Genomic DNA, 13,686 nt, shown 5'->3' with positions numbered 1-13,686 from the left:
TGATTTTGATCTGCCTTATTATCAGATTGGCAACCAGTTATTGGCATGCTGGTGGTTACACTCTAATCCTCATCTCCAAGTGTTTCAGTTGCTTGTACGAGGGCAGTTCAATAAGTAATGCAACACATTTTTTTTCTGAAACAGGGGTTGTTTTATTCAGCATTGAAATACACCAGGTTATTCCCCAATCTTTTAGCTACACAACACTATTTTTCAACGTAATCTCCATTCAATGCTATGGCCTTACGCCACTTTGAAATGAGGGCCTGTATGCCTGCACGGTACCATTCCACTGGTCGATGTCGGAGCCAACGTCGTACTGCATCAATAACTTCTTCATCATCCGCGTAGTGCCTCCCACGGATTGCGTCCTTCATTGGGCCAAACATATGGAAATCCGACGGTGCGAGATCGGGACTGTAGGGTGCATGAGGAAGAACAGTCCACTGAAGTTTTGTGAGCTCCTCTCGGGTGCGAAGACTTGTGTGAGGTCTTGCGTTGTCATGAAGAAGGAGAAGTTCGTTCAGATTTTTGTGCCTACGAACACGCTGAAGTCGTTTCTTCAATTTCTGAAGAGTAGCACAATACACTTCAGAGTTGATCGTTTGACCATGGGGAAGGACATCGAACAGAATAACCCCTTCAGCGTCGCAGAAGACTGTAACCATGACTTTAATGGCTGAGGGTATGGCTTTAAAGTTTTTCTTGGTAGGGGAGTGGGTGTGACGCCACTCCATTGATTGCCGTTTTGTTTCAGGTTCGAAGTGATGAACCCATGTTTCATCGCCTGTAACAATCTTTGACAAGAAATTGTCACCCTCAGCCACATGACGAGCAAGCAATTCCGCACAGATAGTTCTCCTTTGCTCTTTATGGTGTTCGGTTAGACAACGAGGGACCCAGAGGGAACAAACCTTTGAATATCCCAACTGGTGAACAATTGTGACAGCACTACCAACAGAGATGTCAAGTTGAGCACTGAGTTGTTTGATGGTGATCCGTCGATCATCTCAAACGAGTGTGTTCGCACGCTCCGCCATTGCAGGGGTCACAGCTGTGCACGGCCGGCCCGCACGCGAGAGATCAGACAGTCTTGCTTGACCTTGCGGCGATGGTGACACACGCTTTGCCCAACGACTCACCGTGCTTTTGTCCACTGCCAGATCACCGTAGACATTCTGCAAGCGCCTATGAATATCTGAGATGCCCTGGTTTTCCGCCAAAAGAAACTCGATCACTGCCCGTTGTTTGCAACGCACATCCGTTACAGACGCCATTTTAACAGCTCCGTACAGCGCTGCCACCTGTCGGAAGTCAATGAAACTATACGAGACGAAGCGGGAATGTTTGAAAATATTCCACAAGAAATTTCCGGTTTTTTCAACCAAAATTGGCCGAGAAAAGAAATGTGTTGCATTACTTATTGAACTGCCCTCGTACTTTAAAAACTCCCCCCTGCGGGTTCGGGGGTAAGAATAGGCCCGCAGTATTCCTGCCTGTCATAAGAGGCGACTAAATGGAGTCTCAAAAGTTTCGGCCTTATGTGATGGTCCTCTCTCGGGTTTTACCTCCATCTTTCTAAATTCTTCCGAAGAGCAAGCGAATTGGGGAACAGCACCTTACATGGTGCACTGTATCCGTCGTGCATTCAGACCTTTAGCCAGCTTTTTCGTCATCACAATGCTGTCCCACCCATTTTCCATCTCTTTGGTGAGGATACCTTCCTGGGTGTGATTACCACTATGCACTGTGCAGTGTTGCTTTTTGTTGAGATGACGACCTTGGACATTTTTGCACCTAAGATCCAGCATGGTAGCCAGTCCGTTGTGGTGGGGCCGCCATGTACCCTGTTGGTTGTAGCCCCCTGACAACACAGGGATCGCTCTGCTGATGCCTGCGCCATTAACTCCCCACGTATGCCAAGGAGTAGATGCCTATCTCCTTGGGGCATCGGGACTCCCGGTAATGGCCATCCTGCCAGGTGGCCCTTGCTGAGGCTGGGTGGCGCCCGTGGGGAGGGCCCTTGGTCGGAGTAGGTGGCATCAGAGCAGATGACCTGCAATGAAGCGTGGTACATCATCTCTCGCTGGTGGCCAGCCACCAGCAGTCTCTAAGCATTCTCGGGCTAAATTTAATGCTCAGAAGTATGATCCGAAAACGTTCCCCTCCCTGGCCACACCGTGGGAGGAGCATAAGTCTCACGATGGCAGTGACAATTATTCACCCCAGTTCTTAGTTTGTACGAGAGTTGATGGGGAGTCTTTCATGTCCACAAAGCCTCAGTTCTTCGTAGAGCATTTAGAGGATAAGTTTGGGGAGATGGAGGGTTTGTCCAAAATGCGCACTGGGTCAGTTTTGATAAAAACGGCATCCTCTGCCCAGTCGCAAAGGTTACTTGACTGTGACAAGTTGGGGGATGTTAACGTTACCATCACCCCACATACAAGTTTAAATATGGTCCAGGTATTATTTTCCATAGGGACCTACTTTTGCAGTCTGATGACGAGCTGTGCGCCAACTTAGAGCGTCGAGGTGTGGATTTCGTCCGGCGCGTACATCGGGGTCCGAGGGATAATCAGGTTGCTACCGGTGCCTTCATCATGGCCTTCGAAGGTGATAAGTTACTGGAGAAGGTCAAGGTGGTGGTCTACTGGTGTGATGCCAAGCCCTATATCCCACCCCAATGAGATGCTTCAATGCTGGAAGTTTGGCCATATGTCTTCCGGCTGTACTTCCAGCCTCACATGTCGAGATTGCGGACGCCCATCACATCCCGATACTCCATGTGCCCTGCCTCCCACATGTGTCAACTGCGGAGAGCATCATTCACCTTGCTCGCCAGACTGCAGAATCTTACAGAAAGAGCACAAAATCATTGAATATAAGACCCTGGACCAACTGATCTATACTGAGGCTAAGAGGAAATACGAACGCCTCCATCCTGTGCAAATGACTTCCTCCTATGCCGTTGCAATTAAAACCATGTTACCCCATTAGTTTAGCATATTCCAGCAAAATCACTGAGCCGTACAACTCCACATGCCCCTTGCCCATGGGGGGCTCTACCCGCCCACTTCTAAGCTGGAGAAGCGTCCAACTTCTTCAGCTACTCTCGCTCGCAAGAGGTCCCTTGGATCTCTCCCTTCCCAGGTTTCCACCAGCATAAAGGATGATGCCTGACAGTGGCATAAGTTCCCACCAACAGCTGGTCATAGGGCTTCGCGATCCTCCTCCGTCCCGGGGACTGAATCGGTGAAGCCCTCCCAGCCGGTGAAACCAGTGGTTCAGCGAGAGAAGTCCAAGAGAAAGACCTCTAAGGTCAAAGAACTTGCGGTGGCATCCACCCCACTGCACCCTTCGAGCTCTGCGTCTGAGGATGAGGTGGAGATCCTGGCATCTGCTGAGGACCTTGATCTCGCCAGTCCCTCAGACACCATGGATAGCACTTTCACAGGTGGTCAATCGGTGGCAGCAGGTGAACCAGCAGTGTAATCTGCCTCCCCAGTCCCTTCACGCCTTTCTCAGCCATGGATAATACCATCCTCCAGTGGAAATGCGGCGATTTCTTCCACCATCTAGCTGAGCTCCGACAACTTATCAACTTTCACCCTTTCCTCTGTATTGCTCTTCAAGAAACTTGGTTTCCGGCAATGTGAACCCCTGCCCTCCATGGCTATCGGAGTTATTATAGGAACCGGGCAGCTTATGAAAGGGTATCTGGTGGCGTCTGTGTCTATGTCCTTTACTCCGTTCACAGCGAGTCTGTCTCTCTACAAACACCTTTAGAGGCTGTCGCTGTTTGGGTGTGGACGCCTCAGGCTGTTACTGTCTGCAGTCTTTATCTTCTACCGTATGGTGATGTCCCACAGCATGTCCTGGCTGCGCTGATAGCCCAATTGCCACCACCTTTCCTGTTACTGGGCGACTTCAATGCCCATAACGCTCTGTGGGGTTTGTCAGTGGCAACAGATCGAGGTGCCACCATTGAGAATGTATTGACACAGCTCGACCTTTCCATTTTAAATTATGGTGCCTTCACACATTTTGGTGTGGCACATGGCACGTTCTCCGCAATCAGCCTATCAATCTGCAGCCCTAGGCTCTTACCATCTGTCCAATGGAGTGACCACTTTCCGATCAATCTGTCACTGCCACATCGTCACTCTTCTGGGCACCCTTGCAGATGGGCTATGAATAAGGTTGACTAGGACTTGTTCTCCTCCACTGCCACCATTGAGCCTCTTTCTAATGAAGCCATTGATGTGGTGGTCCACTCCATCACCACTGGCATTGTTACAGCCGCAGAATCTGCCATTCCCCGTTCTTCTGGGTCCCCTCGGCGGAGGACTGTGCTTTGGTGGTCGCCTGTGATCGCCGAGGCGATTAAAGATCGCAGGCGGGCGCTCCAGCATCACAAGCAGCATCCCTCATTAGAAAACCTCATTGCCTTTAAACAGCTCCGTGCATGGGCCCACTGCATCATTCATCAACACAAGCAGGAGTGCTGGGAACGGTATGTCTCCACCATTGGCCTCCACATCTCTCCATCGCAAGTTTCGGCCAAGATTAGGCGCCTCTATGGCTATCAGACCCCTGTCAGCGTCCCTGCCCTCTCACTGAATGGAGCAGTTTGTACTGACTCTGACATAATTTCAAACCGCTTAGCAGACCATTTTGCTCTCAGTTCTGCTCCATTAAAGAGCGATTGGAACGTCGGAGCCTTTCATTTCACACCCGCCATCCTGAATCCTACAATGTTCCATTCAGTGACTGGGAATTCCACAGTGCCCTAGCTGCTTGGCCTGATACAGCTCCCGGGCCAGATCTCATCCACTGTCAGATGCTGAAACACCTCTCAGTGGACTGCCAGTGATACCTCCTCAACCTTTACAACTGTATCTGGGTCGAGGGTAAGTTTCTGTCGCAATGGCGGGAAAGCATTTTTATCCCCGTTTTGCAACCTGGCAAGAACCCACTGGAGTTGGACAGCTACCGCCCCATCAGCCTCACCAACGTTCTTTTCAAGTTGCTTGAATGCATGGTGAGCCGGCGGTTGAGCTGGGTACTCGAGTCTCGGGGCCTTCTGGCTCTGTCTCAGGGTGGGTTCCGTAAAGGCCGCTCTGCCGCCGACAATCTGGTGAGTCTGGAGTCCGCCATCTGTATGGCCTTTGCCCACCATCAGCACCTCGTCGCTGTCTTTTTGGACATGCGGAAGGCATACGATACGACATGGCGCCGTCACATCCTCTCTATGCTTCATGGTTGGGGTCTTCCAGGCCCGCTGCCGATTTTCATACGAAATTTTCTGTCACATCATACCTTCCGCATGCAAGTCGCGGCCTCCCATAGTTCCCCCGAGTTCAGGAGAATGGGGTACCGCAGTGGTCTGTCTTAAGTGTCTGCCTGTTTTTAATTGCAGTTAATGGGCTCACTGCGGCGGTGGGAACATCTGTCTCAGCTTCCTTGTATGCTGACGACTTCTGCCTCTACTATAGCTCCATTGGCATTGCAGCTGCTGAACGCCAGCTGGAGGGCGCTATCCACAAGGTTCAGTCTTGGGCTGTAATGCATGGCTTCCAGTTTTCGGCTGCCAAGACCTGTGTTACGCATTTCTGCTGGTGATGCACTGTTCACCCTGAGCCGCGGCTTTATCTTGATGGCGAACCTCTTGCTGTGGTGGAGACACATCGGTTTCTGGGTGTGGTTTTTGATGCCCAGTTGACTTGGCTCCCACATATTCGGCAGCTTAAACAGATGTGTTGGCGGCATCTTAATGCTCTGTGATGCTTGAGCCACATCAGCTGGGGCACAGACCAATCTACCCTCTTACGGCTCTACCAGGCGTTAATCCAGTCCCATCTGGATTATGGGAGCCTGGCTTATGGTTCAGCATCCCCTTCTGCGTTGTGGATGCTGGACCCAATCCTTCACAGTGGAATCTGACTTGCCACTGGTGCTTTCTGAACCAGTCCTGTGCACAGCATACTTGTGGAGGCAGGTGTCCCTCCACTGTGGTTACGGCGCCAACGTTTACTGTCCGCTTATGCTACACATGTTTGTAGCATGCCTGGGCATCCAAATTATTGTCTCCTGTTCCCTCAGTCGGTTGTCCATCTCCCAGAACATCGACCCCGGTCGGGTTGTATGATTGCGGTCCGTGTCAGAGAGCTTCTCTCCGGGCTTGGGATTTTCCTTGTTCCACCTCCTTTCCAGGCCCCCCTGTGTACAGCCCCATGGTGTGTGCCCCGCCCTTGCTTTCGTCTTGAATTGGCACAGGGCCCAAAGGACTCACTCCCTCCGGAGACCTTCCCCAGCCGCTTTCTTTCTGTCCTTGCCACGTATCAGGGCTCTGGCATGTTTTACACTGACGGTTCGATGGTTGTTGGTCATGTTGGTTATGTTCTGACTCTAGGGGACCATTACGAACAACATTCATTGCCAGCTGGCTGCAGCGTTTTCACTGCTGAGCTGGTTTCCATCCTTCGTGCCCTAGAGTATATCCGCTCCTGCTCAGGTGAGTCCTTTGTTATCTGCAGCGACTCCCTGAGCAGTTTACGAGCTATTGACCAGGGCTTCCCTCGCTCTCATCTGGTGATGACTGTCCAGGAGTCCCTCCATACTCTTGCCCATTGCGGCCACTCTGTGGTCTTTGTGTGGACCCCTAGTCATGTCGGCATCCCGGGCAATGAACATGTTGACCACCTGGCCAAACAGGCCACCAGTGAACCAACTCTGGACATTAGCCTCCCGGAGACTGATTTGCGAGCAGTCTTACACCGCAAAGTTTTTGCACTTTGGGACGCTGAATGGCGCGATCTGACCACACCCAATAAACTCTGTGTTATCAAGGAGACAATTACTGTGTGGTGGTCATCCATGCGAGCCACTTGCAGGGACTCTGTTGTCCTTTGTTGGCTCCGCATTGGCCATACCTGGCTGACTCACAGATATTTACTGAACCATGAGGACCCACCTCTATGTCGCTGCAGGGCGGCTTTGATGGTGGTCCACATTTTGTTGGCCTGTCCCCTTTTAGCTGTGCTCAGGCAGGCATTTGCGCTGCCTGATACGCTCCCTGCACTTTTAACAGATGACAATGCCATGGCAGGCTTAGTTTTGCATTTTATTCGGGCAGGGGGTTTTTATCACTTTATCTAAGTGTTTGTCTTTTTTTGTGTTGAGTCTGGCCTTTGGCCTACAGTTTTAGACTGAGTATTTAGTGTGTTTCCTGGTGGTTGGCTTTTCCATTTTTGTCTCTATGGTCGGCCAACCACTGTAACACTCTGTGTGATTTTAATTGCTTTTGTCTGGTCTCTATCTAAGTCTTTCTTGTCCTGTGTCATCGGTCGTCTTTTCCATTGTTCGTTTTTACTCTGTGTTTGTGTTTTATAAGTTTTGGAACAAGGGACCGATGACCATAGCAGTCTATTCCCTTTACTCTCACAAACCAACCAACCTTTAAAAACTATTTCTGAAACCAGCTTCAGCTACCCTTGTAATGTTGCCACCATCACACTCTTGTGTCCCCTACTGTAGCCACCATTTGGTGATGTAATAATTGTACTCACATTTCATGGTTTGAATTGATAAATGAAATTAAAACAGTGTTACCCCCAGATTTAAGGTCCTGTTGCAGTTGCCAACTTCACCCATGGTGAATTCTTTCAGGGAAAGGGATGGAAATGTACAAGGTGCCCTAAGACCCAAACACAAGAAATTTTCATTGTTTAAACGGGCCACCTTTTCCTCTGTTGCCTTTCTGCTGATACAACAACAATGGACTAGTCCATACTGGGGTAGGCCAAATCATCTTTGACAATGTCACCCTGCTAATCAAACAATGCCACAGGAACACCTGCCTTGTGACACAGAGAGGCTCTCAGAGCCTTGGCCAAAAAATATATCTCTCTTCTGTTGTGAGTCACAGCCAGACCAGATGCTCTATGGCTTAGTCTTATTCACCTTTGAATTTCCCTTCTCCTTTCCTCCTCCCAATGGCAATCCTCACCATGAGCAAACAAACCAATATGGTTTACTTTTATGAACATGAGTACCGTACATTAATTACTAGTTCACACCCCTTTCCATCCAATTGCAAATGGATGTACACAGGATTCAGTTACACGGTTTTTAGTCCTAATACTGCATGACCACTTGGCCACAGAAAACATATTAGTTTGCTACTTATTCAACACAAAAAATTATATAAATTAGCCAAATTTGGCAGGAAGTGGGAATCCCTGGGAGAGTATACATGGTATTAACAAAATAGTCCATATAACGTTGTCAGTTTACCAGTTATCAAACATACAGTAAAATCAGATTGTACTGTACTGTACTGTATGTTAACCGTGGGCCTAGAAATGACGGACAGGCTCTGTCCCTGCAAGAGCCGCAGTGGTCCACAGCCCCATGACGACTACTGCAGTCCACTTCACCCCTCCGCCGCCCCACACCGAACCACTCTTTCAGGGTTATTGTGTGGTTCGGCCCCTGGTGGACCCCCTCCCCCAGGGAAAATCTCACATCAGATGAATGTAGCCCCTGTGTGTGCATGGTAGAGTAATGGTGGTGTACGCATACGTGGAGAACTTGTTTGCGCAGCACTATCCACCCTGTTGCTCCTGCACCACCTGCCTCCGGAGCAACAGTCCCCTACCCATCGGGGATGTCTGTCCCCGCTTCTAAGCCCGAGAAGTGTCAAACTTCTTCAGCTCCTCTCGCTTGCAAGGGGTCCCTCCCTTCCACGGTTCCCATAAGTAGGAAGGATGATGCCTGACAGTGGCATAAGTGCCCACAGACTGAATTGGTGAGGCCCTCCCAGCCAGTGAAACCCAAGGAGGAGCAAGAGAAGTCCAAGAAAAAGATCTCCAAAAACAAGGAATTTTCAGTGGCACCCACCCCATGGCAACCTTCGAGCTCTGCGTCTGAGGATGAGGTGAAGATTCTGGCATCCGCTGTGGACCTAGATCTCGCCGGTCCCTCAGACACCATGAATACCACTTTCACAGGTGGTGAGTCGGTGGCAGTAGGTGACCCAGCAGCGTTATTTGCCTCCTGAGTCCCTTCACGCCTTTCCCGGCCATGGACAATGTCATCCTCCAGTGGAACTGCAGCGGTTTTTTCCACCACCTTGCTGAGCTCCGACAACTTATCAGCCTTCACCCTTTCCTCTTCATTGCTCTTCAAGAAACTTGGTTTCCAGCAATGTGAACCCCTGCCTTCCGTGACTATCGGGGTTACTATAGGAACCAGGCAGCTTATGAAAGGGGATCTGATGGCATCTGCATCTATGTCCTTCGCTCCCTTCACAGTGAGTCTGTCTCTCTACAAACACCTTTAGAGGCTGTCGCTGTTCAGGTGTGGACGCCTCAGGCTGTTGGGCTAAGATTAGGCGACTCTATGGCCATCGGACCCCCGTCAGTGGCCCTGCACTTTCACTGAATGGAGCAGTTTGTACTGACGCCGACACAACTGCCAACTACTTAGCAGAGCATTTTGCTCAGAGTTCTGCTTCTGGGAATTACCCACTGACCTTCTGCTCCATTGAAGAGCGGTTGGAATGCCTTTACAACCATATCTGGGTTGCGAGTGAGTTCCTGTTGCAATGGTGGGATCCCCGTTTTGAAACCTGGCAAGAACCCACTGGAGGTGGACATCTACCGCCCCATTAGCCTCACTAACATTCTTTGCAAGTTACTCGAACGTATGGTGAGCCGGAGGTTGAGTTGGCTCCTGGAGTCTCATGACCTCCTGGCTCCGTCCCAGGACAGTTTCTGCCAAGGCCGCTCCACCATCGACTACTTGGTGTACCTAAAGTCTGCCATTCAGTCAGCCTTTTCCCAGCAACAACACCTCATTGCTGTCTTTTTTGATCTGAAGAAGGCCTACCATACTACTTGGTGACACCACATTCTCGCTATTGTGGACGAGTGGGGTCTTTGGGGACCACTCCCGATTTTTATACAGAACTTTTTATCCTACTGCACTTTCCAAGTTCGCGTTGGTGCTTCCCATAGCGCACCCTATCCACAAGAGAATGGGATCCCGCAGGGCTCTGTCCTGAGGATCCCACTCTTTCTAATTGCCATCAATGGTCTTGCGCTTGCAGTAGGATCATCAGTCTCTCCCCTCCTCTATGCTGATGATTTTTGTATTTCTTTATGCTCCTCTTCTACTGTTGTAGCTGAATACCGTCTGCAGGGAGCTATACGAAAGGTGCAGTCATGGGCCCTCAATCACGGCTTCCGGTTTTCGGCCACCAAAACTTGTGTGATCCACTTCTGTCGCCATCATATCGTCCACCCCCATCTCGAACTTTACATCGATGGCCACCTACTAGACGCAGTGGAGACTTTCCACTTCCTGGGACTGGTCTCCGATGCTCGCTTAAGTTGGTTTCCCCGTATTCATCAGCTTAAAGACAAGTGCTGGCGGTATCTCCATCTACTTCAATGCCTGAGCCACACCGACTGAGGTGCTGGTCGTTGTACCCTACTGCGGCTGTATCAAGCCATTGTCCAGTCCCATGTCAATTACGGAAGCATGGTGTATGGTTCAGCTACCCCTTCTGTACAGCATCTACTAGACCCTGTCCAACACTGTGGAGTTCACATTGCTATGGGAGCCTTTCGATCTAGCCCAGTGAACAGCCTCCTTGTAGAAGCGGGCGTTCCTCCATTGCACCTTTGGCGGCAACTATTACTCGCAAACTATACTGCACACATCCATAGTTCGCCTCCCCACCCAAATTACCATCTTCTATTCCCGAACACAGCGGCCCATCTCCCACAACGGCGGCTCATAATGGGGAATCCCTTCGCTGTCTGTGTCCGGTCACTTCTTCATGATCTTGACGCTTCCCCCCTACCACCTTTCCTACAGACTCGTTTCCCCTCCATGGTCAATACCTTGGCCACAGCTTCGACTGGACCTATTGCTTGGCCCCTAAGGCTCAGACCCACCTGAGGTCCTCCGCCAGAATTTTCTCTCTGTTCTTGGCGAGTTTGGGGGCTCAGACACCATCTACACTGATGGCTCACTGGTCGACGGACTTGTTGGCTTTGCTTATGCTCACATTGACCAAACAGAACAACGCTCCTTGCTGGTTGGCTGCAGCACATTCACCGCAGAGCTGGTTGCCATCTATCATGCTCTTGGACATATCCGCTCCTACTCTGGTGAGTCCTACGTCATTTGTAGTGACTCCTTAAGCAGCCTACAAGCCCTCGACCAGTGCTTCCCTAGGCATCATTTGGTATTGTTAACCCAGGAGTCTCTTTCTGCCCTCTGTAGGAATGGACACTCAGTGACATTCATTTCAACCCCAGGCCATGTTGGGATACCGGGCAATGAACATGTCGACTGCCTGGTCAAACAGGCCACCAGTAAATCATCTCTGGCCATTGGTCTCCTGGAGACTGATTTGTGAGCAGTCTTATGCCACAAAGTTTTTGAGATTTGGGACACTGAATGGCGCAACCTGACCACACCAAACAAACTCCATGCCATCAAGGAGATGACAAATGTGTGGCAGTCATCCAAGCGAGCCACTCGCAGGGACTCTGTTGTTCTTTGTCGGCTCCACATTGGCCACACTCACTTGACACACAGCTATTTACTGCACTGTGAGGACCCACGTATATGTCACTGCAGGTCAGCTTTGACAGTGGTCCACATTTTGTTGGCCTGTCCCCTTTTAACTGTACTCAGGCAGATGTTTGCACTGCCTGATACGCTCCCTGCCCTTTTAACAGATGACACTGCCATGGCAGGCTTAGTTTTGCATTTTACTTGGGCAGGGGGCTTTTATCACTTAATCTAAGTATTTGTCCTTTTACTTCTGTTGAGTCTGACCTTTGGCCTACGATTTTAGACTGGGTTTTTTACTGTATTTCTGGGTGGTTGGCTTTTCCTTTTTTTGTCTCTATGGTCGGCCAACCACTGTCACACTCTGTGTGATTTTAATTCCTTTCGTCTGGTCTCTGTCTGAGTCTTTCTTGTCCTGTGTCTTCTCTTGTCATCTCCATTGTTCATTTTTATTCTGTATGGGTGTTTGAAGTTTTTGGAAAAATGGACCGATGGCCCTAGCAGTCTGGTCCCTTCTCCCACAAACCAACTAACCAATCATATCTCCAGCAAATTGCTGAAAATGACAGATAGGGACCGCAGAATAGCAAACTTATTTTATAGCAGGTTGCCACTTAGCATAAAAAACTGAGCGCTTTCAAAACGAAACTGAAGCAACATTTCATGCCTGGATGCTAGAATAAGGTGAAGCAATACTTGCAGGCAAATTCATAGAACAATAGGAAAATATTTCATTTCATTTTTTATTGGTCCTTTGAATCATTTGTTGTACGAGGTGTACAATATGATACTGGACAAGCCATTGTGATTTACAATACACATTTTTAAATTACACAAGAATATTTACATTGATTTAGGCTTAATATTATCAAAGCTGAAAATTCAGCTATCATACATACTATTTAACACAAGTAATTCAATCAGCTTTTTTAAAAATTTTGATTAATATTTGATTCATTATTTTTTAAATATTTGGCAATAAATTTTTATGTTTCAAGATATTCATCTATACTGTAACAAACACTTTTACAATAAATATTTATGGACAGCAATTTTAAATTTTGAAGTGTCTTGTATTTTTTTAATGTTTTTAGGTAGCTTACTGTATAGTCGGTTTCGTGTTTGCAGTGGTCCATTCTGTTTTAGTGTTATAAATGCATATTGAACATGTATATCCTGCTTTCTCCTTGTATTATACATATTGATACTCAATTCAGTTGATACAAGATTGTTGCTATTTTCTAAGATTTTCCTAACAAATATTATTACCTGTAAGATATATAGACATGGTAGTGGATGAATTTGAAGTTTCTTAAATAAGGGCTTGCATGAGCTTCTTGAGGCAACATTTTCTATGGTCCTTACAGTTCTCTTTTGGCATATAAAACAACTTTTGCTGGCAGATGCATTTCCCCAAAAGATTATATCATACCACAATAAAGATTCTGCCTGGGCAAAGTATACGTTTTTTAGTGTCTCTTTTGATGTGCAACCAGAAAGAATTTTGATAGTATAACAAATGGTATTCAATTTATTTGTAATGTATTTTGCGTGTTGGGTCCATCTTAGATCTTCTTGGATCCATATTCCAAGAAATTTTGTAGAGCCTACATTTTCAAGGGTTCTGGTAAACAACTCAGTATCTGGTGTTATTGGATACTTATTCTGCACTGTGTGTAAGAGCATTGTAACTGTTTTTTCTATGTTTATTACTAACTTGCTTCCAGAAAACCTGTCTGTAATGTGGGTGGTACTCTTCTTAAACTCATGCAGTAATTCTTCCCTGGTCCTTCCTTGTGTTATCACATTCTGTCATCGCTGAATTTTATGTAATTGTGGCATGCATGGACTAGTAGTTCCAAGTCATTTACAAAGAGTAGAAACAGAATTGGTCCTAGAATGGAGTCTTGTGGTACACCATACTTAATGCTCTTGTTTTCTGAGCAGTAGGACTTTATTTTGTTCCCTCCTTGGACAGCAAGCCTTCCTACTTGCTCCCTATTTTGGAGATATGATTTTATCCATTCATAGACAGGCCCCTAATACCTTCAGATTCAAGTTTCTTAAGCAAGAATTTGTGATTGATGACATCGAATG

This window comes from Schistocerca piceifrons, chromosome 3, assembly GCF_021461385.2.
Source record: "Schistocerca piceifrons isolate TAMUIC-IGC-003096 chromosome 3, iqSchPice1.1, whole genome shotgun sequence".
NCBI lineage: Eukaryota > Metazoa > Arthropoda > Insecta > Orthoptera > Acrididae > Schistocerca > Schistocerca piceifrons.
Note: the sequence above shows the minus strand (reverse complement) of the source record.